The sequence below is a fragment of the Pithys albifrons genome, chromosome 9 (assembly GCF_047495875.1).
Source record: "Pithys albifrons albifrons isolate INPA30051 chromosome 9, PitAlb_v1, whole genome shotgun sequence".
Classification (NCBI taxonomy): Eukaryota; Metazoa; Chordata; class Aves; order Passeriformes; family Thamnophilidae; genus Pithys; species Pithys albifrons.
In genome coordinates this window covers 36,383,436-36,406,965 of record NC_092466.1, presented here as the reverse complement: position 1 = coordinate 36,406,965, position 23,530 = coordinate 36,383,436, and positions in this window count along the sequence as shown.

The window sequence follows — 23,530 nt, the reverse complement described above, 5'->3', positions numbered from 1 at the left end:
ACCCTGAAATGTAATAGGGATTCAAAATTTAGAGAAATATGTTATCATCAACAGTGCTCTACTACAGTGGTAAGCTCTTTGCTAATTGACTGTTTTGTGAAGGTTCATTAAAGGCTTGTGTGGTAGCCAATAAATCTGGTTGGACAGCTAAAAAGTTAGTTTTGCCTCTCAAGAGTCGGATGTTTCAGCCCAGAACAGATTATTTTCAGCCTGTGATGCTTGAAATCTTATTTATTGCTTCCAGTCATCAGTTATGTTTGGGTTTATTATTTCAGCTATTTCAGTCACTAAAAGCTGTGCCATACACACTGGAAGTAGCTGTGCAATGTTCCTGTGCTCTGCTGGGGCTCCACAGATTGCAGCTCCAGTTTCTCTGTTCTGAGCATTTCACTTCCATTACACTAATTTAACGTGCCTTCATTTCCTGTTTTCATTCCAGCTAAGTAGCTGTCCCTAGAACACCAAATACTTTTAAAGACTCAGTTATGTTCAGTCTGTGTGGCAATGTGAAGTTCTTGTCTATTTAGAAATAGGATGGTTTATTATCTAGGAGGAGCAAACCCCGTCAAGTTTTAGGAAAACACCATGTCCTAGTTGAGCAGGAGGGACCAGCTAACCCTGTGTGGGGGTGATCAAAGCTGTGTATTCTACCCCCTCTATTCATTCCCCAAGGACAATGCACCATTAGCAGCAGCTGCCCAGGGAGCCATTGGCACCTTCACACCCAGCCTGAGGGGGTGTGGCTGCCAATGGGCCATCAACAGTTCAATACCCCCTGGCTCCCAGAGTTAATCACCCATTGTGTGAGTCCCTGCCCAGGGGGAGGGACTGGGTGCTCCCTGAGGGTACATAAGGGGTGGGTAAGAAGACTTTGGTAACTTCTCGTCGGATCCAGAGGAGCAGCAGGACCTTGACAGGAGGAGATCACCACTCTTGACCAGACCACAGCCCTCACCTGCACCAACAGGTTTTTCTTTTCCTTTTGCTCTGGACTTGGGGGAGCCACAGGGGTCTCAGCACAAGGGCAAACAAACCCCCTTGGGTTTGTGCCCCAGGACACTGGGTTATACTGCTGGGGTTTGTGAGTTGAAAGCAATTTCCCTTTTGTGTCAGTGTATTTATTGTAATATTATTATTAAATTTTAGCTCTGACTTATAATCTCTCTCGTGGTGAGTTCATTTCCCCTGCTGGTTTGCCTTTAAACCAGCACACACCATCATAGCCTTCAATGAAATTAGGCACTTGAATATTGGAAGGAAGAATATGATACATAATTTTCCATGGCTCTGTGCAGGTAGTCAATAAATAGCAATAATGCCCCATAGAAAAGGAAGGTAGCCTTATAATAGACAAAGAATTTAAAACTCAGTTTGGTTACTGAAAACTTCACTGGTTTGAAGATACATCCATAGGGAATGTGGCTTTCTCTTTGGCACACACAAACATGGGTGTATTGCCTTACACAGAGGGAAGAGCCCAGTGCAGTCTAATAACAGGGAAATGCTTACACAGCTCTCTCCTCACAACAACAGCCATGCTGCATCCTTCCTCTTCATAGCATTAATTATTTAATGGTCATTTCTAATTCCAAGGCAACTGGCCCAGCTTGAGGGGATGCTTTCAGCAAGCTCTGCACTCCTGGAGGCCTCTCGCAAGGCAGTCCTGTTCATTTGTCTGGTTCCTGGGAAGAGTTTAACATTTGGCTCCCTGACAGCATCTGGAAATTCAATCAGGTATGTCGATCAAAATCTGGTTTATTGCATTTGGTAAATCAATAGAAGCATTTATTAGTCACTAAAAACATGTGTAGAAAAATCTGAATAAAAAATAATATATAAAAAGCAGTAAAATAATCAGCTGTCTTCTGAAGTCCTCAGAGACAGAAAAGAAACACACTTGTCCAGGATATCCACTCCAATTGTCAGACCCTTTTCATCCCATTTTAAAGCTGTGCATCCCAAGTTTGGTCCCTCAAACACTAGAAGTTATTGCTCATCCTCACGGAAGTTGATGCTAATGGGCAAATATCAGTAGAGCCAACTGGTTGTTTCTGGCACACCTGAGCTGCTGCCTGGCACAGGTACAATTAGCAATTACTTTGAGCATGAGACCTTTTGAAATACCTTATTAAAATAAATACTGGACAGAAGTCAGTACTTCCCAGTACTCCAGATCACCTTCCATTGCTCTGATTAACTTTCCCCATTTGGCCAAATGAAGCTTCTGCTGCCCATTTACACTCTTCTCAGTTTGAAAGCTGACACACCTCAGTGATAAACATTTACTGAGGCCTCTCTGTTTAGGGCAAAATAAAATTTGGTTTGCCTAGTAAAGAATGCCAACTGAATGATGAGCTGCAAATATATCAAGTGCAATTCACTGGGCTGAGGATCTTGGGCCAGACATCATTACCCATTACCTTTGAACCTCAGTGGGTGAAGTAGGGTTGCAAATTAGCCAAAGAACTGACTTGCTGAACTCAATGTGTAAGAAATGTAGCCAGTTTATAATAATATCTCTTTTTCTGGCACTGTGCTGGTTTCAAGGTAAACCGGCAGGAGAAGTGAACACAACACAAAAGGGATTAAAAGTCACAGTTACAATTTAATAAAAATATTACAATAAATGCAGTGGTGCAAACAGAGGTTGTTTTAATCCACAAAACCCAGCAGTGTAACCCAGCCCCCTGAGTCACAAACACAGGGGGGTTTGGTGGCCCCTGTGCTGAGCCCCACGTGGTTCCCCCAAGTCCAAAGGAAAAGGAGGTGAAAAACCTGTTGGTGCAGATGATGGCACAGTCTGGTCAAGAGTCTCCTCTTGTCCAGGTTCTGCTCCTCCTCTGGATCCCATGAGGGGTTCCCCAAGTCACAAAACCCCCCAAGATTCTCTCCCCTTAGGTGCAGATGGGAGCCCCCAGTGCCTCCCCCAGGGCAGGGAGTTCCACACTGGGGGTTCTGACTCTGGCAGTCAGGGGGGATTTTGGAATCGTTGCAGGCCCATGGGCAGAGCTGAGCCCTCAGGTGGGTGTGTAGATGCCAACAACTTCCTGCAAGGGGAGTTCTCCCAGCTCCTCTGCCAGGCTTCTTTCCCAGCCAGCTCCCAGCCTGAGGGCTCAGCTGTGCCCTGGGCAGCTGCTGCCAATGGGCCATTGTTAATATTTCATGGAAAATTACATTGAGGGTTTAGAATACACAGCTTTGGTCACACCCACACAGTGATAAACTGGTTCTGGCTCTTAAACTAGGACAGTCACCCAAACAGATATCTTTTCTACCAGACCTATTTGTTCTCCTGCAGCTGTTCACTCAATTGTGTTTGTGTCCTCTCACTGGTAGGAGAACAAGCTCTGCTCTTGTTCTGCAGGGCTTGCTGCCAGGCACCTGCTGGCTGGGAGTGCAGGTTAATGTTAGCCCTACTAATCCTCAGCCCTGCTCTGCCTTCCCTGGGCTGTCCTGGGGCTGTGAGGGTTGAGATTAACCTGCACACATCCTGAGTGCAGCAGCAGCCCAGCCAAGAAGGACGTTCAAATGTAGTTCAGTGGCACGGCCTCTGCCAGCAGCAGTTTGGCTCAGGGCATTGCCAGGCCTGAGCCAAACACACGAGGAACCCCTGAGGAAGCTGTTTTCCTCTTCATGCTGAGCTTTTCAGTGACTAAATCCTTCCATGTACATCTTCATGCCCCAGGTCCTTTATGATCTGTGAGCTGCAGAATATACTCACTGCAGAAAGAAAGAATGAAGGAGCAGTCCCTGATTTTATGAAGACAGAAACAGAAAATCCTGTTGAAAAAAAATAATAAAAAAAATAGAGCCATGAGTTCTGACAGCCTCTAAGAGGCAAAATATCCTGATTTTAGAGAATGCTGTCATGAATCCAACATCAGCACGTGAGAGCTTCAACTTAATTTTACACTACTTTGGCTTATTAATGGTAGGGTTACAACAGCTCTTCCTTTTGCATTATTCAATGGCATCATGTGATCTCCTGTATCTTCTGGTTTCAAAGTCTTCCAGCAATTTTTGGGTTTGGCAGTACTCCTTCAATGTGACAAATTCTGTGAGAGGAAAATTAGGGGAAATTTTCCTTTTCCCCTAAATAATTCAGGCTATAACTTGTTCTGAATGAAGTCTGTATTTTCCAATCAGCCAGCACAGTAATCAACCCAATATTGAGCAATGACATTAAAGAAGGTAATTCAGAACACCCTTTTGGTCATTCAGACAGGTTGCCAGCTGGACTTACCTGGGTATTGAAAGGTCCTGGTACAAACACTCTGGCCTAGAAATTCTAAAGTCAGATAGTTTAATTCAGAAGAGAATTGGGATCCATGCTGAGCTTTCCAGTCACATCTCTCCTCTGCAGCTTGATACCTACAGAGACAACTATAGACAACAGAACAGTTTTCTTGAGTAACATAAGAACCATCACCAATCCTGAGAAGTAAGTTCCACATGTTCCTAGTAAAGCACTGAAATAGTAAATGGCTACTGAAATAGTCAAGTTAATGCCTCTACATTGGTCAGGCAAGTACCTTATGGGTTTCATAAGGTATGCAAGTTCTAGATTGACTCTTGCAGAGCTAATTACACACTGGCTAATGAACAGTCATAGAACCATAGAATGATGAAATGGTTTGGGTTGGAAGGGACCACTTAGTTCCAGCCATGGCAGGGAACCTTTCTCTAGCCCAGGTTGCTCCAAGCCTTGTCCAACCTGGCCTTGGACACTTCCAGGGATGGGGCAGCCACAGCTCCTCTGGGGAACCTGTCCCAGGGCCTGCCCACCATCATAGCCAGCAACTTCTTCCTAATATCTTATTTGAACCTATGCTCTTCCAGTTTGAAAGAATTCCCCTTTCTCCTGTCACCCCAGGACCTGGTGGTCCTTGTCTCTCTCCATCTTTCTTACAAGCTCCTTTCAGAGAATTACAGAATCACTGAGGTTGGCAAAGCCCTCCAAGGGCACAGAGCCCACCCTGTGCCCAATGCCCACCTTGGCAAAGCCCTCCCAGCCCATGGAGCCCACCCTGTGCCCAATGCCCACCTTGGCAAAGCCCTCCCAGCCCATGGAGCCCACCCTGTGCCCAATGCCCACCTTGGCAAAGCCCTCCCAGCCCACGGAGCCCACCCTGTGCCCGATGCCCACCTTGGCAAAGCCCTCCCAGCCCACGGAGCCCACCCTGTGCCCGATGCCTACCTTGGCAAAGCCCTCCCAGCCCACAGAGCCCACCCTGTGCCCGATGCCCACCTTGGCAAAGCCCTCCCAGCCCTCAGAGCCCACCCTGTGCCCGATGCTCACCTTGTCCCCCAGCCCAGAGCACTCAGTGCCACGGCCAGTCCTGCCTTGGGCACCTCCAGAGCTGGGCACTCCAAACCTCCCTGGGCAGCCCCTGCCAAGGCCTGACCACCCTTTCCATGGAGAAATTCCTGCTGCTGTGCCCCCTGCCCCTGCTCTGGTCCAGCCTGAGGCCGTGCCCTCTCCTCCTGTCCCTGTGCCCTGGAGCAGAGCCTGACCCCAAATAGTTTAAGGTGCTGCAAGGCCCCAGTTGGGTCCCCCCAAAGCTTCTCCTCTCCAGGTTGAACAATCCCAGCTCTCCCAGCCTTCCCTCCCAGCAGAGCTGCTCCAGCCTCTGCCCATCCTGGGGCCTCCTCTGAGCTCTCCAGCAGCTCCATGTCCTTGCTGTGCTGGGGACTAATTTGCTAAAGGAGTAATTTAAGTTATAAAAACAAGCATGCCACTGTTTGTTTTTAACATTTCACATTCGTAGGGAGGACCCGTAAGTAACAGAAAATGGGATGAAGATTTGAAATTTGTAAGAGAAAAAGAGAATAATGCAAAAAATTACTAAGCCTGTGAACACGAAAAACAATAATAAGACTGATCTTTTATTCATATAGGATGCAGGGGGTTTGTAAGACTGAAGGTCCAAGGCAATTACTTAGCACATTTTAAATTGTCTATGCCAATGGGTATTTCAGTAAGTTACTGCCATTTCAAAATACAATGTATGCACCTACCTATATGATTACTACTAGAGTTTTGCATTCTAACCTAAAACAAATTTATCAAGTTTTATTAGGCTATAAATGTAGGTATTTTTAAATGTATAAATTACTTAGCTCAAGTTGTATTTCATTTATAAAAGGGACACAAGACAAGACAGTGTAGTGTGGAAGCATTTAAAACTAGCAAGGCTATAGGAATGTGTGTTTCTGGCAAAATACAATAAATATGTATAGAGAGGGAAATAAAACCATTGCATTTACTATTAATGTTCTCCCCTCTACAGTGACTATCAATCATCAAGGTATTAGCATCATTCAAGGAATGGCACGCTGTGAGAAAATGATGATAATCCATTCTGTAATCCATATTTCTATGAATACATGAAAAAAAACCCACACCAATTTAGGTGGGTTCCCTCCCCCCTGCCTAGAAATTTTATGTTTTGTTTTCAGGAGGGAAATCTGTGCTACATTGAAAATGTGTAACTGAATTCACCCTGAATGAGTAATCTCCCATTTATGCGGTACCCCCATCCATTCACGAGCTTTCAAAATGCACTTTACAAATGGATTTGCTAAGTACTTGCCTTACAGGAATCGTTTGCAGCTCCTCATGGGAGAAAGACAGCTGAAGTTTGCTATACACACAGCAACATGCAAGAGTTAGTGAGCGGTGAGAGCAAGAAGAACCATTTGCAATTGCCAAGAGAGTTTTAAGTGTACAGCATAACTATCCAAAGTAGAATTGGACCAAAATCATGAAGTTAATATTGTTCAATTACTTAGCCTGGGTAACAGCGACAGAGAAAAGCCAAACATATCCTTTTGTCATCTTTTGTGTGCAATAAGCACAAGTGAAAATCGGAGAGCACAGGGAGCAATTTAGGAAAACAAGGCACAAAATGCCGTATTTGCCTTCAAACCACTACCCCAAGGTTTGTTGTAATTTTAAATTGTCACTCGCTCAGGGTGTTTTGTATGAAGTGCTGAATGGAGTTCCTTTTCTTCCCTTTTTAAAGATTTCTAGAGCAGTAAATCCTCACAGGTGAGCACAGGGAGACTTCTCTGAAAGTCAGACTTTCTGACTCCACTGAAAAGAGTTTGGTGAGATAATCTGGATTAAAGTAAAGCTTTGGGTCTGGAAAATGAGCTGTCTTACAGTTTCCATCCTGTTTTCCAGATGAATGGCAAGAATCCAGCATTTAGGGTTCCATACAATACAAAACAGTAAAATATGAATCATCTGAGTCTACATATTTCAAAATATGAAATACTATCAACTTACTTAATGTTAGAGCACTAAGAAATGCCTACACCCTGGCCCCAGATCAGCTGCAGGGCAGGTACTTCCAGAGAAAGGGAATTCTGCTCATGAGCTCTCCAGAGCTTCAGAAATAATCCATATTCTTCATGGGAAATTCAACAGAGATATTTAACAAAGGAACAGATCTCAGCTTCTAAATTGCCCTGAGTTTAAATAATACTTAGAGCAGAATATTCTTTCCCCTTGTGACATTTTCCCTCTAATAAAGGACTCTCCATAAGCTTGTGGAGCACCAACTCACCAGAGGAGAAGGTGTCCCTCAAAGGCACAGCTGCTCATAACCAGATCTTCAGTGGCTGGTGGTACTGGGGAGCATTTGTGTCAGAGAGCTTTCAAACATACTCCTGGCAACACATTGTTTTTAACTGCACACTCAGTGAGAAGGAAAAGCATCCCCTTTCCCACAGTTTATGGTTAAGCAGGTCCTACCATCTGGTAGGACTCATTTCAAGGGACACCTGTGACTGGAAGGTCTGCTTGTGCTTAGTGTAGGGTTATTGCCCTCCAAAAAAGGTAGAATCATAAAAGTACAAAATGGCTTGGGTTGGAAGGGACCTTAAGGATCATCTCCTGTCCCACCCCCTGCCATGGGCAGGGACACCTTCCACCAGCCAATGGTGCTCCAAGCTCTGTCCAACCTGGCCTTGGACACTTCCAGGGATGGGGCAGCCACAGCTTCTCTGCCCAACCTGTGCCAGGGCCTGCCCACCCTCACAGAGAACAATTCCTTCCTAGTATCTAATTAAACCTACTATCTTTCAGTGGGAAGCCATTCCCACCTGTCCTCTCCCTCCAGACTCTTGTCCCCAGTCCCTCTCCAGCTCTCCTGGAGCCCATTTAGGCTCTGTCCCTGGATCCTTCTCTTCTCCAGGTGAGCCCCCCCAGCTCTCCCAGCCTGGCTCCAGAGCAGAGGAGCTCCAGCCCTGGAGTGTCTCCATGGCCTCCTCTGGACTCATTCCAAAAAGTCAACTTCTTTCCTGTGCTGGGGGCTCCAGAGCTGGACACAGCTTTATTCCAGGTGGGTGTCTCCAAACAGGCATTTGATAAGTTTTGACACAGCTACAGCCTTGTGATTTCCATTTCCCTTTGGAGGCTGCACCACACACCTATAATTTATAATTCAGTGACTGACTGGTTCTGGCTGAGCTGACAGCTACCCCCACACAGGAGAGCAGCAGAGCAGCTTCCTCCAAGGCCTTCAGCACGTTGGCAAGAGCTCCCTTCCCACTGCAGCCCACTTGGGGGGTCTGTAAGAAAAACAGCTCAACCTTTAAGCCTGAAGTATTTAAACACTTTCATTACTTCTCCATATTAAGCTTTCTCCACAGCTGCTCAGCTGTCTTTGCATCAACTAAGTGATGCTCCTGTGTCTGTGCACACGAAGAGGAGGGAATGCTGCCTCCATGGGTACCAGAGGAAGGGTTGCCCTGGCAACCAGCAGCCCAGGAGAGCCCACTGGACATCCAGCTACTCCTCCGACTTTTCCTGCTTTAGCTACGCAGAGAGCTGAACTGGGTACTAAGTACCCAAAGCAAATCAATTCCAGTAGAAAGAGAATGGCTGAACAGGAAAACACCAAATATTTTGAGGTGTGTTTATTTGCTGTTCACTTTAACTGCAGACAGTTTTGGCAGATATGTAGTATTTTGAAGTAAGTTTAGTTGGTTGGGGTTTTTTTTTTCAGTTGGTCTCACAGAAATGATTTTTTTTACTGAAATGTAGCATGAGCTGTATTTCTTCTGTCTACACAGTTTCTTGGAAATCTTGATTTTGATTTAAATGTACTTTAGCAGAAGCCTTTAGAAGGCTCCTTTTAGCAATTAACAAATCTTTATTTTTTTCCCCCCACTGGGTTTGGCTAATGCAAACCAGCTGATACTGCTTATTTTTCTATTTGATATGAAATATGAAAAAAAAAATCAAATATTACATTAATCTAGTGCAAGCTTTGCTGATTCCTGCTGGATATTTTGTGTATGTATTTGCTTGAAAAATAATCTTTGCTTTCCTTGGTGTAATAGTGATCTTACTGAAATATCTAATGGGATGTCTTTTTACACCCTTTGTGTTGTTTATAGTAAGAGAACAATAATACAGTAGAAAGAGCCTGTCATATATATCCTGCCTTTTAAACAGCACTGCATCTCCTACATTTTCTCACCACAGAACTCTGTTTTAACTTTGACCAAATGAAAAAAACCCAAAACATTCAGAGACCCAGCTGATGTGCCTTAGGTACAGACCTGGGCTGTCTCTTGTCTGATCTGGTCACTCATCCTGCTCTGAACTTGTATATGCCAAATGTAGATCTACTAAAGGAATCCATGTCTGGTCATTCAGCAATTTAACTCTCAAGTTTTGGCCACTGAAGTTCCCTCTGTGTCTACAGAACTGCTGCTCTTATTCAGAACTTGCTCAGCTGGTGCCAGTGGCTCAGCAAAGATGCCTCGCACTGCCCAGCCTTGGCATTCCCACTGCTCAAACCTCTGAGACCCAATGCTTGGGCACCTAGAAAAGACAGCAAATCTGCCTAATAACAAGACATCCCATGGCAGATTTAAGGCACTGGGCCTGTTCATGTCCAGCTCTCTAACTGGGGCAGGATGCTCTGCCTGGAGTTGGGGTAAAACAACTCCAGCAATACCTCATTGCCAATCTGTCAGTGGTGGATGGAGAAGAGGACATCACCCTGGGTTTGGTGGTGAATAGTGGGGAAACCAGCCTGACTCATCCATCCCCAAGTTAAACATGCTGATGGAGATGTGAAGGTGTGGCAGACCTGATATGGTACCTGATAAAGGAACAAACCAGTGACACCACTGATGACTTGGCTAAAGCTGCTGAGCTGGCACAGCCTGGGCACATCTGACTGACAGCCCAGCACTTTATCTTATAAAAGCCCAGACTCACTTTTTAATGGGACTGTCTTCTAACTTCTTCTTGGAGTGTGGGTGGAGATTCCTCCCTGGAGTGGGGACACCTCTCAAGGTTAATCCTTGAGGCTGAGTAAAAGAGATTTTCCCACAGTCATTGGTCTGAGTAACATCAACCTCTACTTAATAATTGGTTTTCTGGTTTTAATATAATTGCTTCAGTACTGCTTCAAAAGTAGTGCATTGTATTAATAGATACAGCTACCTGTTCTGTGCAGTAATTAATTCTGATTAAGAGCCTTTAGTCTAATTGTTATCATAACAACTAATTTCTTTATCTATATCTGGGTTTGCATCCTTAATCCTGCAGGACAAATTTGCATAAGGCTCAACTACACCTGTATAATCCTTTAGATATAAACTGTTGAGTAAGTCTGGGGTTTAGACTGGATCCAACCACACCCAAGGTCCTCTCTGAGGAGTAATTTAGGAAGCAAGGGGGTCCTTTCTGCACCTTGTGACTCAGTGGGAGGGCTGCTGTAATAAACTTTGTCTGAAGTGTAGAAATTAATGACTCACCTCAGCATACAAAGGTTCCAGGTTGTGATCACCTCCTGCTTTCAGTTGAGGGCCCCTTTTAATACCACTTCAGAGCATGAGCACAGCCCAAAGGGACAGTCTCTGCAGGTCTACTGAAGCTGCATCACTGCACAAACCAAAGTGTCAAATAGCTGTCTGAATAAAATGTGTATTTGCAGGAGTTTTTCCATTGCACTTCAAGGAGAGGCAAAGAGCCAGGTTTGTGTACCAACATATTCCATAACCAATACTTTACCTACTAAAAGAGTTAGCTAATTAGAGAATAAAAGCAGGAAAGAGCTAACATTTCTATTGCAGGACAGGGGTTCTAAAGCAGCATCACCACAACCAGTCTCTACCACAGAGACAAAATTCTTCCCCCTTCCTCACCCTTGGACCTGAACTGGGACATTCCTACATTACAGGAACGATCTCTGTCACTGCCAGCACTGCCAAGTCCCTTTCTGTCAAACAGTTCTCGGGTCACTTCTCCCGCTGCCTGGAGCACTGCAGGGGGTTGTTGTGACCCCAGGGCAGGACCCAGCCCTTGGCCTTATTAAACCTCACATAATTGTCCTTGGCCCACTAATTGAGCCCATCCAGATCCCTCTGCAGAGCCACTGTACCCTCCAGCAGATCAACCCAAGTTGGTGTCATCTGTAAAATTCCTTAGAGTACCTTTGAACCCCTCAATCAGTTCATCAATAAAGGTGTTAAATGGGACCAGCCCCAAACCTGAGCACTGTGGAACACCACTAGTGACCAGCCACCAGCTGGATTTAGCTCCATTACCTTACTAAATATAAAGAATTAATTTGATGATACTGGACAAACAAACATCCTTCCTTGAGAGAATTGAATCCTTAGACTACATGAATGTATGAAAATGCATTTACTGAAATGAGTTACTGATTAATCCTGAATTCACTATACCTTTTGTGCTGGTTTAAAGGTGAACCAGCAGGGGAAATGAACTCACCACGAGAGAGATTATAAGTCAGAGCTAAAATTTAATAATAATATTACAATAAATACACTGACACAAAAGGGAAATTGCTTTCAACTCACAAACCCCAGCAGTATAACCCAGTGTCCTGGGGCACAAACCCAAGGGGGTTTGTTTGCCCTTGTGCTGAGACCCCCTGTGGCTCCCCCAAGTCCAGAGCAAAAGGAAATTAAAAACCTGTTGGTGCAGGTGAGGGCTGTGGTCTGGGCGAGAGCAGTGATCTCCTCCTGTCGAGGTCCTGCTGCTCCTCTGGATCCAACGAGAAGTTACCAAAGTCTTCTTACCCCCCACTTATGTACCCTCAGGGAGCACCCAGTCCCTCCCCCTGGGCGGGGACTCACACAATGGGTGATTAACTCTGGGAGCCAGGGGGTGTTGAACTGTTGATGGCCCATTGGCAGCCACACCCCCTCAGGCTGGGTGTGAAGGTGATAATGGCTCCCTGGGCAGCTGTTGCTAATGGCCCATTGTCCTTGGGGAATGAATAGAGGGGGTAGAATACACAGCTTTGATCACCCCCACACAGTGATAGCTGGTCCCTCCTGCTGAACTAGGACACCTTTATTGTTATAAAATGCCACTCTTTTGTGATAAATATTTTTAGAGGAAGAGAAAAAAGATCTTAACCCAGTCTACATAATACTTTTAAGTTTTATACATTTTCATTTTAAAAAGCAAATATGTTCAATTTGCTTTAATAGAAGCACTGGAGTACTGAGTTTATGACTGCAATTCTCAAGGACAGCACACACGTGCCATTATCATGAATAAGCAGGTATTGATTCTAAATGAATATAAACTCAAAACAGTTCAATAAAGTCTTCTCCAGCACCAGAAAAAGGGCATTGCCAAAGAAAATAACTATTCTAAGGATAATTTACTAAATATATTCTTGCTTGTTGGAGTCAGTTTGGCAGGTTTTTTTCCAAGCGGTGGAACTACACAAAAAGTTAATTTTTATTAATATAATGTCAAAGACTATCAGCAAACTTAGACCAGGTGGGTTTTTGGCAGTCAAACCCCTCCTTTGAGAAATTATAAAGAACAAACATCTATTTTGGCAGATGGGATATAACATCTCCCACGGGTGGAATTTGGGTACTCCTTTGTGAGGTTAAACATTCAGTGTTTCAAGGAAGAATGAATTATTTTCATGCGTGTTCCTTTTGCCAGCCACCCACCCACAGCCCTCACTGTAAACAACTTCTACTCACACTTCCAGCAAAAGTATCCAGGAAATGTTCCAGAAAATCTTTCAGGAGAGACCTGGCTGGACAGAGAAGTAATAGAGGACACTCTGGCACACATGGAGATGGAGAGGTGTGTGTGGGAAACTGGAAGGAGAGAATGATGTGCCAGCTGGGTAGGAATGGCTCAGAGAGACAAGTCAATGCTCCAGAGCCCATAAGAAAATCCCAGAAAAAGCTTTAAAATGCCATTATACCCATGGATTCATAGAATTGTCAAGGTTAGAAGAGGTTTTCAAGATCATCCAGTACAACTGCCCACCTGTGAACCCCTAAACCTCATCACCCAGTGCCAGATCCAGAAGCCTCTTAAACACCTCCAGGGGTGGTGACTCCATCACCTACGTGGACAACCTATCCCAATGCTGAGCACCCTAATGGTGAAAATTGTTTTTGTTAATGTCTAGGCTGAATCTCCCCTGTCTCAGCTTAAGGCTTTTTCCTCTGGTCCCCTCACTGTAGGCTTGGCAGGAGAGACCTGTCTCCTCCTCACTACACCCTCCTATCAGGGGGTTGTAGAGAGCAGCGAGGACCCACCTGAGGTCTCACCAAACCCATCTCCCTCAGCCTCTCCTCATATGACATGTTCTCCAGACACTTCACCAGCCTTGTTGCCCTTTGCTGGACACACTCCAGGACCTCAATGTCCTTTTCTGATTGAGGGGCCCTGACCTAAATGCAGCACTTGAGGTGTGGCCTCACCAGTGCCGAGTCCAGGGGCAGAATCTCTGCCCTGCTCCTGGTGGCCCCATTATTCCTGATCCAGGCTAGGATGCCATTGGCCTTCTTGGCCACCTGGGCACACACTGCTCCTGTTCAGTTGCTGTCAGCCAGCACTGCCAAGTCCCTTTCTGTCAAACAGTTCTCAGGTCACTTCTTCTGCTGCCTGGAGCACTACAGGGGGTTGTTGTGACCCCAGGGCAGGACCCAGCCCTTGGCCTTATTAAACCTCACACAACTGTCCTTGGCCCACTAATTGAGCCCATCCAGATCCCTCTGCAGAGCCACTGTACCCTCCAGCAGATCAACCCAAGTTCGTGTCATCTGTAAAATTCCTTAGAGTACCTTTGAACCCCTCAATCAGTTCATCAATAAAGGTGTTAAATGGGACCAGCCCCAAAACTGAGCACTGTGGAACAGCACTAGTGACCAGCCACCAGCTGGATTTAGCTCCATTCACCCCAACTCTTTGGGCCTGGCCATCAGCCAGATTTTTACCCTTGCAGGGGCACAAGCCCACCCATCTAAGAGGAGCCAGTTTTTGTAGGAGGATGCTGAGAGAGAGTGTCAAACCCTTCACTGAAATCTGGATACACACATCCACAGTCTTTCCCTCATCTACTAAGTGGTTCCCTTTGTCATAGAAGATCATATTGGTCAAGCAGGACCTGCCTTTGGTAAATCTGTGCTGGCTAGGCTTGATCCCCTGGTTGTCCTGTATGTGCTGTGTGATGGCACTCAGGATGATCTGCTCCAGAACCTCACCCAGAACTGAGGTTGAGCTGACAGGCCTGGAGTTCCTTAGATCATCCTTCCCATCAGCATTAGCTGATTTCCAGTCAGCTGGGACTTCTCAGTTAACCAGAACTACTGGTTCCCTTGTTGCTCTGGGGTGGATCCCACCAGGGCCCACAGAATTGTTCTTATTTTATTGGCAGAGCAGGTCACTGAGTACTCCACCTGGATTACAGAGGCTTCACTCAGCTCCAATCTCCGAATTCCAGCTCTGGGCCTGGGTGTCCTGATACTAAAGACTGAGGCAAAGAAGGCATTAAGTGCCTCTGCCTTCTCCTAATCCCCTGTCACCACACTACCCTCTGCTTTCAACAAATGATGGAGGCACTCCTTGTCCCTCCTTTTGCTATCAATGGATTTAAAGAAACTTTTCTTGTTGTCTTTAACTGCAGCAGCCAAATCAAGTTCTATCTGGGCTTTGGTCCTTGTAATCTTCTCCCTGTGACCTTGCAATATCCTTACAGTCCTCCCAAGTTACCTGACTCATTCCAAAGTCAACAGATTCTCTTTTTTCCCCTAATTTCCAGTCTAAGTCCAGGCCAGTCTTTTTCCACAATAACTTGTCTTCCTACACATGGGACAGCTTCCTCCTGAATATTTACCAATTCCTTTCTAAAGCACACCCAGGCTTCCCTGGATTCCTTTGCCCCTAAGGACTGACTCCCAAGGGACTCTGTCAATCAATGTCCTAAACAGGCCAAAGTCTGCCCACGAGCAGTCCAAGGTGGAAGTTCTGCTGCTGCCTCTCCTTCCTTCCCCCAGTGTTGAGAACTCCAACATTTCATGGTCACTCTGCCCCCAACAGTCACCAAGCACCATGTCTCCCAGCAGTTCACAAACTTCTCTGTTCACAAGCAGCAGGTCTAGCAGGGCACCTCCTCTGGTGGGCTCCTTCACCTGTTGTGTTAGGAAGTTGTCTTCCACACACTCCAGGAGGCTCCCACACTGCCTCCTCTCCACTGTGTTGTATTTCCAGCAGACATCTGGCAGGTTGAAGATGCCCATGAGTTCAAGGGCCAGCGATCATGAGACTTGTGCCAGCCCCTTGTACAACACCTCACGTGCTGTTCATGCTGGTTGGATGGTCTATAAGAGCCCCCCCACTATGGTGCCCCAAACCTGTCCAACCCCTGGGGGACATTTGATCCAACACACCTGGAGAAGGTGAGCTAGTCTTTTTTTGTTTAGTTTTGTTTGGTTTTAATCTAATACAAACAAATACCTTCCTGTGAAAACCTACAATCATTCTTACATTGTAATGTCTAAGAGAATTTTCAGATTTTAATTCCACAGAGCTCTATAGCTCTGTCTGAAAATTCACAAAGTCACACATGAGCAGAAATTTATACACAGTTCTCCTGGAGGTAATCAACACAAGCTCTTATTATATAAAAGTTTTGAGAATGGTAACATTACCAGAATGGGAAGTTCATTTCTGTCGATGAGAAGTATGTTCCTGAATTCAGGATAGCTTTTCTCTTTTAGTTTGAACTCTGCCCATACCTGTGCTGTCAACTTCAGCTGAGGTAATTCAGATCACAGCTCTTCTAGCCAGGAGGGAGGATGAACTTCCAAATTACAGCCTTCTTCCAAAGAACAACCCCTACCTCAGCAGAGGTGAAATATTTCACTAGGAGTGGCAGAAAATGTCCAACTCCACTGCCCTCATTGCTGGACTGTTTTAAGGTACAAACCATGTCCTAGAAATAAAAGTATTCCAGAAGTCTGTTACAGATGGCTCCAGTGATGGCTGTTGTGTCAGTGTGTTATGATTTATTGTTCACTCATTTAGCACTGGCAGCCTCTGGAAGGCAATAACACTAAAGGGCACAGGTTAGCTTGTACACCAGTGCCAAACACTTTGTACACTTTTTTTTAAGAATTTTTGTTAAATGTGTAAATGCTTTAGGGCTTGTAAATGTCAAGACTTTAGTGCTCCTGTACTACAGCCTGAGGAGCAGCTGGTGAAGGTATCAGCTGCACCCCTGGGTGGCAAAATTAACACCTTGTCATTCACTGGGTTACAAAAAAATACAATACAGAATTTATGATATGCAACAGCTCAAACTGATGTTTTATCCCTCTTAAAATCTGAACTTGGGCAATTTTGAGAAGAGAAAAATCTCTCTGTACTGCAGAGCTTTCAACCATCAGTCTGGAACATGTGTGGAGTTTATTGGTGCTCTCCTGAGCTGGATGCAGCGAGAAACATGTGAGCAACCTTGAAAATTGCTGGTCAATCTCCTCATGGAGATTCGGGTCACACCAAAAATTTAAGGAGAACTCCATTAGTAAGCAAATAGTAGGAGAGAGTAAATTTAAAAAGCTTTTCATTATGAGTGTGAAAACAGCCCCAGAGTTACAGGTAACAGCACAGGAACTGCCCTGTCAGACACACCCATCCCTAATCCACAATCACAGTATGGGAAATAAGTTCTGCCAAAAGCAGCAACTTCTCCTCAAATCAGCAAGGGAAGGTGGAAGCAACACCCTGCCATTGCTAAAGCCCTGCTGGAGAGAAGTGTGTTAAACCTATGTTTGTCAAAACATGGGTGGATGGCACAGAGTTTTGTGCTTTTTTTCTTTATAAACAAGCTAGTTGACACTCCCTGGTCACCTCCAAACCTTAAAATATCCTTCTGCTTCACAGTTTAAATGTGGCTTCTCCACTGTTCCCATGACATAACACACTTGATGATCTTATGTTGCTCTTGATCTAGTTTTGATCTCACTCAAACGCTGTGACTCATGAGGAAACCAGGCCAAGGCTCCCAGTTTGGGGTGTCTCAGAGAAGCCCAGACAGGGCTCCAGCCCCAGCCCCAAGCCAAGGAACCAGCACATGTCCAAAGGCACACTAACCCCTCCAGCAGCTCTAGCAAAGGGATTCACACACCTTAACCTTTCTGAGGACAAGCAGTGGAGTGAAAGCCTCTGGCACTCACAGCCCCATGACCTCAATGAATTTAATATGGCTAAGTTTTCTAGCAACTTCCTCACTGCCTCCCCTCTGTGTTAACCACAGGGAGAATGTTTTCTGCCAAAGAAATCTAGATACTTCTTTGGTTACATAAGAAAAACTCTTACCCAAGTTTAAATACCATTACCCAAAATAAACAAGAGCCCATAATCAAGTCTTTGCTTAGCTAATGAAGGCTCTGTGAATACTGATTTCAGGCACTGATGAAGTTTTATAACTGGCAGTCTTATAACTGCTGCAATGATTCCAATCTTACAGGAAGATATTCCTGCCTTCCTGGCTGTCTTGCAACACATAGGACAAATTACTCTGCCAGTGACACGTGACAGAAAGACCAGTTCATCAACAGGCAGTGGCCAAGAGGTGTGATGATGTGGAAATAAATCTGGATAAATCCTGCTGCACAAAATGCATTGCATGAGCAAATCCATAAATAGTGGAAGTGAAACCAAATTCACTCTGCTTAATTAATTCTAAAATGGGAATGGAGTTATTTGGGCTCGAGGAGGGTGTGGAAATACAGAACCTCCCGTGGCTGAATAGCTGCTGCTGTGACCCTTCTGCAGGGCTGGGTCTTGGGGCAGTGTGTTAGGAGGGACTCCAGGAAGCCTTTTCCTAATCTTGCTTCTGGTTCTGTTCTTTCCTCAAGGTAGAATTAAGCACATGCTTTTATTTGCTGCCCATTTAAGAAGAGGTCCTGGTAGTTTTATGCAGTTTGGGCATTGAAAGTGCTTTCCCCCCTGAAACAACCCCACTTGGAGTCCCTGAAAGGACTGACAGACCCTGTGATTTGACATGCTCAGAATGCAACTTCATTTCTCCATATCAGCATCATCCATAACCTCACATTTCCCACTACACCATTACATTTTTGTCTCTACTAATCTACTTTGTGTTTATTTCCCATCCCATCACTGACTTGTGTAAATGTGTGCTGGTTTAAAGGCGAACCAGCAGGGGAAATGAACTCACCACGAGAGAGATTATAAGTCAGAGCTAAAATTTAATAATAATATTGCAATAAATACACTGACACACAAGGGAAATTGCTTTCAACTCACAAACCCCAGCAGTATAACCCAGTGTCCTGGGGCACAAACCCAAGGGGGTTTGTTTGCCCTTGTGCTGAGACCCCTGTGGCTCCCCCAAGTCCAGAGCAAAAGGAAATGAAAAACCTGTTGGTGCAGGTGAGGGCTGTGGTCTGGGTGAGAGCGGTGATCTCCTCCTGTCGAGGTCCTGCTGCTGCTCTGGATCCGACAAGAAGTTCCCGAGGTCTTCTTACCCACCACTTATGTACCCTCAGGGAGCACCCAGTCCCTCCCCCTGGGCGGGGACTCACACAGTGGGTGATTAACTCTGGGAGCCAGGGGGTATTGAACTGTTGATGGCCCATTGGCAGCCACACCCCCTCAGGCTGGGTGTGAAGGTGCCAATGACTCCCTGGGCAGCTGCTGCTAATGGCCCATTGTCCTTGGGGAATGGATAGAGGGGGTGGAATACACAGCTTTGATCACCCCCACACAGGGTTAGCTGGTCCCTCCTGCTCAACTAGGACAAAATGTTATTCTTTTTAACTGTTCAAGCAATATAAAGGAAGTTTGTTCAAGCAACAGAAGCTCTTCTTTTGTTTTGTTCTCCAGATGTAAAAGAGAACTCAAACCTGAGAATTTGAGGTCATATTAGAATAACCAAAAAGACCATTCAGCTACATGCTCTCGCTGGACGTTAGCCCTACATTAGCAAACACACATTCTGTGTACAAAAGGACTTTTAGAAGGTGTAAAAATTGATACTTCCAGATTTCTTTTTTTTTTTTTTCCTGCAGTGTGGCATACATCCACATGAGTGTTATCAACAGCACACTGAACATACAGGAAGACTTGGGAATTTTGATGGTACGTGTAGGGAATTAATGTTTGAGAATATGAGAGGTAGTGATTAAATGCCAAAGAAGTAAACTTCTTGAATGCAAAATGGGACATCTGTTCCTTTGCTTTCCAGTCTGTCTGGGTTTGGTTTTGTTGCTTTTTGTTTTGGTTTTTTTTTCTGACAATTTGTATTTTTTTTCTCCGTTCCATCTACAGCAACCCAGGTTTTCTGTCTTCACTGTACATGTTTCAGCTTGGCAACCTTCTGCCTTCCTGTCTCAGACCACATTTTCACTTGCTTCCCTAACAAATGACAGCGTGGCATTGTTTCTTCTTCTTCCAAAATATTGTGTTGCTTTTCTGCTTTAGTAGTGATTCTACATCTGCTTGGGGACCACTGTGAGCTACTTGAATTTACTCAGCAAAAGCAGCATTGGTGCATCAGCCTGTGTGATTTATGAGGGATGTGGGGGAGCAGAGGCAGGCAAAGGTCTGGCTTGGTGGCCAGCCTGGTCCAGGAACACCTCCCATTTCTGTGGCACCATCACTGTGTATCCCCATGATCTCCTGTATGGCTGAAGGGTAATTACACACACTGCTTGAGGCTACAACACATGTGAGGGCATCAACCCAGCAGGTGTAAGGGTAAGGGACCCCTGGATAGCAAGAAAACACAGAATCCCAGAATCAATCAGGTGGGCAAAGCCCTCCCAGCCCCTGGAGCCCACCCTGTGCCCGATGACCACCTTGGCAAAGCTCTCCCAGGCCCTGGAGCCCACCCTGTGCCTGATGCCCACCTTGTCCCCCAGCCCAGAGCACTGAGTGCCACAGCCAGTCCTGTCTTGGGCACCTCCAGGGCTGGGCACTCCAAACCTCCCTGGGCAGCCCCTGCCAGGGTCTGACCACCCTTTCCAGGCAGAAATTCCTGCTGCTGTGCCCCCTGCCCTGGCCCAGCCTGAGGCTGTGCCCTCTGCTCCTGTCCCTGTGCCCTGGAGCAGAGCCCGACCCCCCTGGCTCCCCCCTTCTGGCAGGGATTGCAGAGCCAGAAGGTGCCCCCTGAACCTCCTTTTCTCCAGGCTGAGCCCCCCCAGCTCCCTCAGCTGCTGCTCCAGCCCCTTCCCAGCTCCATTCCCTGCCCTGCACACACTCCAGCCCCTCAGGGTCTCCCAGGAGTGCCCAGAACTGGCACAACCCTCAAGGGGTCCCAGCAGTGCCAGTGCAGGGACAGGCACTGCCCTGGGGCTGTGACACCCCATGGCTGGCACAGCCCAGGTACCCTTGGCCTCCTTGCCCACCTGGGCACACCTGGGCTCATGTCCAGCCACTGTCCCCAGCACCCTCAGGGCGTTTCCCAGCTTTCCAGCCACTGTGTCCAGCCTGGAGCTGCAGGGGTTGGTGTGACCCGAGGGCAGGACCCAGCACTGAGTCTGGTTAACATTCAGGCCATGGATCCATCCTGCACAGATCCCTCTGCAGAGCCTTCCTGCGCTCCAGCAGATCCACAGCCCACCCAGCCTGGTGTTCTCCACAAATTAACTAAGGGTGCACTTGATCCTCTTGCTCAGATCATCCAGATCATCAGTGGTGATACTAAATAATAGTAAATGATCCAGTCTCTCAAGCATTGGCAAGGACTAGTTGGGTAGAGGGAACACTCAATTCCACCACACATCTGAGTCATGTAAAAGCCCCAGAGCCTTTGTTTTCCTTACACATTTTTCCTCCCAGCAGTTTACCTGCCTGGTTTACAATTCCAGACTTGGCATCCCAACAGTTATAAAATCTGCTTCAGAGTTCCCATTAATAACCACAAAAGAATGCAACAGAAGCTTCTGTAAAAACAAATAAAAAGAAACAGACTGAGAGCTGTAGAAATCAAAATCCATAGTTATGACAAGCCTGTAAACAAAATGAAGGAGAAGAGAGGGAGTTATGTAGCAAAGAGGCAATAAGTATGAATATTTTTAGTGCTCACCATGCTCAAGCTGGCCCCAGGTTTCTACCAGTGTCAAGGCTGGATAACAATAAATTGCAGACATCAAAGACAGGTTTTAAAGGGGGACTATGAAACAGAGACATGGAAGAAGGATGGTGTGGGACAGAAATTCACACTCCCAAAGCAGCTACTTATAAAAAACCCCCATACGTGTTGGTGTGAAAAGTGTGGGGTGGGATCAGATGATTAAGACAAACAGCATGGGCACAGCAAAACTCACAGCAATTATCTCAGGATGGGACATTACAGAATTCCCCACCCGTGCCAATGGCTTGGAAAGATGAAACCAGAAAAATCCCTGTATTTTTACAAGGGAAAGGAGTCAGAGGAGAGATTGAAACCAGGTGAGGGGGTGAAGCAATGACAGGTGGTGCTGATAAGTCTTATTGGAATACAACTCATAATCTAGTATCTACAAATTACATTTCTGAGGTAATTTCTTTCTAAGAGAACCAAATGTTCCAGAAGCAGAATAAATATAGTGTATCATTCATTAATTACAGAAACTCAAACAGATGTCTTATTTCTAATTAACACATATCTTCTAAAATTATTCACATGTTCTCCTTCCTGGGATTGTTTTCAAAGAAGAGCAGGTGAATGATGGCTCAGAATAAACCATTTCACGTAACATCCTCTCAGGTTCTGTATTCTCAGGCACACTCACCAGCTCCTCTTAGTTGTGCTTCTCTTTATACTGGCAAATCAATCAAAATCAATGAAATGCTTATAAAATCTTAACCTTGACACAAAAACATTGAAGAATCTTAACTAAAAATCCAATTTGCATAATTTTCATAATAGAAACAAGTTAATAATAGGAATAAGTTAATATTAGCACAGAACAGACACTTTCCAATACAGAAAGGAAAAATTGCAATTACAGCAATTTTCACTGTTACAATATTTTAAACAATGCCATGTTTTGTTATGAGGGTAATGCCTTAATTGGACAAGTTCCAGCAAGCACCTAAACAGGAATTTAATGGCAGTATTTTAGGACAGGTCTCACTTTACACTATGAAATGAAACTCAGGGTTCTCTATCCCAGATCATAGATCACGATGGCCAATTAAAAGATGCATAATGAATGTCTGATGTAACTTAGACTTTGGTGAGCTTACAACACTAAACACTCTGTACCTGAAAAGATGCTGCATGGGTAAGAGGCTTTGTTATGAGCCTCAGATCAATACTTGTTTATCTTTGCAGACATTTCCAGTGCTGCTGTCCCTGTGATCCACGACAGTGTTTTGTTGTGGGCAAAAGCAAAACCCCATTCCAATTGTTCATGTGCCCAATTAAAGTTATTTCTCTTTTGCTGACTGGCTGTGTGAAAATGGTCTCCCTACATTTACCCAAGGGGAAAGTGCCCCTCCAGCTGGGATTTTCCCAGAAGCTGGAGAAAGGGAAACACTGCACCCTTCTTTAAAAAGGGTAGAAAGGAGGGAACTACAGCCCTGTCTCCCTCCCCTCTGTGCCTGGGAAGGTCGTGGACCAGACTCTCTCAGAAGCTCTGCTGAGGCACGTGGGGGACAGGGAGGTGGTTTGGGATAGCTCAGCTTCAGCAGGGGCAAATCCTGCCTGAGCAGCCCAGGGACCCTCTCTGATGGGGTGACTCCATCAGTGGACAAGGGAAGGGCTACAGATGTCACTTATTTGGGCTCCTGTACAGCCTTTGAGATGGTCCCCCACAACATCACTCTCTAAATTGGAGAGATGTATTTGATGAGATAAGATTAGATGGATAAGGAAGTGGCTGGACAGTCACTGGTTCAGAGTCCTGATGGACATCAGTGACCAGTGGTGCCTTCAGGGCTCTGCACTGGGACCGGTGTGATTTAATATCTTCATTAGTGAACAGATGAAAGGATCGAGTGCCCCTCAGCAGGTGGGCAGGTGGCACCAGGCTGGGGGTGCAGTGACACACCTGAAGGACAGGGCCATCCAGAGGGACCTGGACAAGCTCCAGAGGTGGCCCCTAGGACTCTCAGGAGGTTTAAAAAGGCAAAGGGCTGGTGCTGGGTCAGGACAACCCCTGGGATCAGCACAGGCTGGAGATGAGCAGATGGAGCAGCCCTGGGAGAAGGACTTGGGGGTGTTGTGGTTTAACCCCAACTAGAAACTAAGCTCCATGC